The sequence below is a fragment of the Manduca sexta genome, chromosome 20 (assembly GCF_014839805.1).
Source record: "Manduca sexta isolate Smith_Timp_Sample1 chromosome 20, JHU_Msex_v1.0, whole genome shotgun sequence".
Lineage (NCBI taxonomy): Eukaryota > Metazoa > Arthropoda > Insecta > Lepidoptera > Sphingidae > Manduca > Manduca sexta.
In genome coordinates this window covers 11,941,475-11,946,165 of record NC_051134.1, presented here as the reverse complement: position 1 = coordinate 11,946,165, position 4,691 = coordinate 11,941,475, and the positions used below count along the sequence as shown (strand labels likewise).

The 4,691-nt window shown below is 31.5% G+C and overlaps 1 pseudogene; it reads left to right on the top strand.

Annotated features, from left to right (window-relative positions):
• Positions 1-1,029: 1,029 nt before the first annotated feature.
• LOC119189954 lies at positions 1,030-4,688 on the top strand (annotated as a pseudogene).
• Positions 4,689-4,691: the final 3 nt, after the last annotated feature.

Here is a 4,691-nt window from a genome sequence, read left to right as displayed (position 1 = left end):
CTATTAACCAAACTGAAACTTAATCACACTTTATATATAACGAAAATCAGTTTTAACCTTAAAATAAATATGTGTAAAATAAGTCAATTATGCTTAACATATAATTAATACAATACATATTATGTAAGTAAATTGTATAAATTCAATTCAATTTATTACATTTAAATCTTTTAATTTACCGTTCCATTTTACGAAGTGCGTCATAATTGTCAATCAGTTTCGATGTGAAATGTCAATGTCATCGATATCAAAAACGGCGCAATTGCCTTATTTTACTTATTTTTTTATTATACAGTCGAATCCGTTTATAATGACATCGAAAGGAATTGACAAACACGTCATAATAAGCGGACGTCATACAAAGCGTTTTGTGAAAAAATACATTTTATGTAAATAGTATGCATGTATTTAAGTATTTTAATAAAGAAACATAGTAACTTATAAAATAAAAATTGCACGTAATAAGTACATACCTATGTATGTATGTATGTACATAAAAGTTATATTTTTTAATGTAAGTAATCTGTAATTTTTGTCTGCTTTTGTTTTTATTTTATTGTAAAACAGTCTCTAATACTATTGTGTATAGAAGACATCGCTATGTCAATTACTCACTGAGATTGAAAACAAAAACGAGCCACGTGCCGAACGTCGTCGGGAATCAAGGAACATTACTGAAGGCGTAAAGAATCATGTCGGTCATTATAACCGGACATAATTTATTAAAAGGGGTCACAATAAGCGACATGTCACTGTAAGGGAAGTCATTATATACGACTTTTTTATAAAGAATCTTATATGAAAACCAAACTTCGTAGTGTAATTACGTCATAATAAGAGGTTGGTCAATATAGGCAGAGTCATAATAAACGGATTATACTGTAGTTGTTTTGTTGCTTGAGCTTCTATTTTACGTTATATCATTGAATTAAATAACAGGAATGTTAACCAGAGCAAGAGCATTCTCAACCGAAGTGCTGAAGGTTGTCAATAATGTTGCTAAGCAACAGTTTGAAGTGTCAATAAAACCGTAAGTAAAGTGATTTTCTCGGGCTTTATCGAATCGCAAATAAATATTACCATTATAGTAGACACACTTATTTTCCGTAATGTAGGTATCTATAATTCTGCATGACCTGCATGTTAATAAATAGATAGCGCTAAAATATGTAAGGTGCATTCGGATGAGGAGTAAGACAGTGTAACCAAAAATATCGCCAACCTATTTTTATTTTATAGTTTTAGTGACATAGATATAGACACTGCTTGTTTTGCTTTGCCCTATTTACCGCATCTGATGCCAAGGCCAAGAACATATGTGTTATGTGCTGTGAAATATTAAAATTTAAATAAACCCTAACAAAAAAAATACCTTTAAAAATAAATAATGTTTAGAATGTTGTTAGGAACTTATACTACAAGTGTCTGATATATTCCCAAGGTTTTATTTTTATAAAGATATCTATTTTGGTTAAACAGGGAAAGATGATAAGATCATTTGAAGTAGTAATAACATTAAGCACTTTGATGTATAAAATAGATATCATGAAAATCTTTTTTTCGAGAAAATTCAAATATTTTCAAGCATCTTTTTAACTCATTCAAAAATCATTCAAACCTAGCTGAATGCACCTTAAGGTGGTAGCTCAAGGTCCATTTTCATACATTTTGTTTTGGCTTTAATCTGGGTAACTAAACAAGTATTGACAAGTAAAGAATTTGAATTAACGTCTAGTTAGTGATTAGTTCTAGCATTTGAAAGAAAATCGTAATAATAATTAATAATCATGGATATTTCTGCCTTTAAAATTTAATATGACGAAATTTTAAAGGCAGAAATATCCATGATTTTAATTATTTTACATTTTCTTTCAACTGCGAACTAATCACTAACTAGACGTGAAATTTTACTTGCCAATACTTGTTTAGTTACCCAGATTAAAGCCGAAACAAAATGTATGAAAATGGACCTTGAGCTACCACCTTAATGTGCATTTTATGTTTAATTACTTATTTTACAGTAGTAGCGGTTGTGGAGTATAAAAATATAGGCAAGGATATAACACTTCTTCACACTAGGGTGCCCAATGAATTTCAAGGGAAAGGTGTTGGGAAAATACTAGCTAAGGTTTGGGTTTCTTCTTAATTATTTATTACCTTATTGGACATGAAAAAATTATGGTATACAATCTAAATTAGTATTTTCTTATTATATTTTGTAATTTTCAGCATGCATTTGATCATGCATTGGATAATAAATTGAATGTGACTTGCAAATGTCACTTTTAGCAAAATATTATAATGATAATATAAATAAATACAAAACTCTAAAAGTTAAACTAGAATTAGACTAATGCAACAATGGAAATGACATGGATTAGGTGTAAAATACATTATTATTTATGGGAAAAGTATTATGGAAATGCAAAAAAAGTTATACGACAAGCCATATCACAGCTTAATGATACATCAGAGTACTCATTTTATAATGGTATAGCAAGTGTATTGGAAGGCCAAGCTCAAAAAGGAATCAATGAATTGGTGCGCTGCAGTCAGAAAAGATTTGCAACTAGCAGTTACAGTAGCGCTTATTTATGCACATAGACATGTTAATTTGGCTGAAAGAGAAGCGATACATAATTTAGAATCAAAGTTGAAAGAAGAAAAGAAACAGGCCAGTGCCATATCATTTTATTATGCAGGATTATTCCTTTCTCTAGCAGACATGTTTGAGAAAGCATCTGAGTACATAAACAAAGCATTGCGCAAAGACCCAAATTATTTAGATGCTATTATTTTGAAAGGTTGGAATGATATGTATATGAACATTGGAGAAATGCATATATCTATCTTGGATTGCTTGGAAGTAGCTCTTAAGAAAAATGACAAGAATATAGATGCATTACTTGGTTTTGCAAAGTTTAAATACTTTGCAAAAGATTATGATGCTCCAATTTAACATTAGATAGACTGATTGTAAGCAGCCCTGGACAAGTTGTGCCATTAGTGGAGAAAATGAAAAACAATTTGCAATGCAAAAATGGGATGCAGTCTATGATACAATTGAAAGAATATTTGCGATTGATCCTAATAATATTACAGGTTTAAAGATAAGAATATATCTTGATCTTTGTAAGAGTTCTGACTACATTGAAGCAGCTGATCAACTTAATAGATTTTACACTGTATTGGAAAATGAAGAAATGCATAATGGCTACCAGTTCCACAACACTACACAGATGTTTTCTAGAATATGTGGGAGATCTAGTGCAGTACTTTCACAAGTGTATCGATTTGCACAATATGCTTCAGAAATGTACCCTAATAATGTTGACTATTTGAGTGAAGTTGGGTATCAATGTATACTGCAAGGGAAATATAAAGATGCCATGAGTTTCTTCAAAGCTGGTAGTAAGTTGGATAGTAATTCAATAACTGCTTTGTGTGGACTAACTTTATGCCAAATGCTTGAAAATGGGCCTACAGAACAAATAGCTCAGCAAGTAGAATTATTATTTGAGATGCAAGGCTCTAAAAAATTACCACTTTTGTATTTTTATCAGCACAATTGAATGTGAAGAGTTCCTCTAATGCAATATCATATTTGAACACAGCATTTGAAACAAAAATAGCATATGCTAAACAATACCCTTTCAGCCTAAGTTATATCAAGGAACTTGATCCAGATTTTCTACTAGAAGTCTATAAAGAGTACAAAAAGCATTTACCTAAAACCATTTGTCATTGTCGGCTACCTTTTATATTCTCAGGAAGGAAACACAACTCATGTATCTTACTGTTTCAAGATTTTGGACGCAATATGTAATGCATGTCCAGGGTTGATACCAGCTCTTTATGAACTGGCAAAGTTGAAATTCCTATTTGGATATGCAATTGAAGCACAGAAGATAGCCCAGAAAATCAATGAACTTGATAGCACACATGCTGGGAGTCAAGTTTTGTTAGCACAAATTTTCATCCAGCAAGAATCTTTTACAAAAGCTGCACAAAGCTTAGAAATGTGTTTGAGCTACAATTTCAAAGTTAGAGACAGTGCTATGTACCATTTTCTAAATGGTATTATTTTGAAAAGTGCTAATCAACCTGAAGAGGCCTTGTCTAGTTTTTAACTGGTCTTCAAATAGCCACCAGCAAGAGTAATCTTGGTAATACAAATAGGGCTTTTGAATCCGATTTGAATATAATTGACAAAGCTACATTGTACTTGCAAATTATTGAAATACAAACAGATTTGGGACAGTTTGGTGAAGCAGGGAAAACTATGCAGGTAACATTTGGAATTGAATAATCTTAGTGGCTGAATACTACATTGCTTTCTTATGTATTACCTTTGCTGTCAAATATTTGTAATCTGCAAACAATGAAGTACTGAATAATATTATCAACATAATGTATTAATATGGATTTATAGTGTGCACATTGTATACATATTTTTTTACATTCTAGGAAGCCATTCAAGAATTTTCCTACACAACTGAGGAGGCTCGTCTCCTCATAGCGCGAGCAGATCTCGCTTTAAAGAAAGGCGACATTGACAATGCCATAGACATTTTGAACGAAATAAAACCTGGTCAGCCATACTATTTCCAGGCCCATAGCAAGATGGCACACATCTACTTAAAGAGAAGAAAGATCGTGCCATGTTTACTTCGTGTTTAAAGATATAGTGA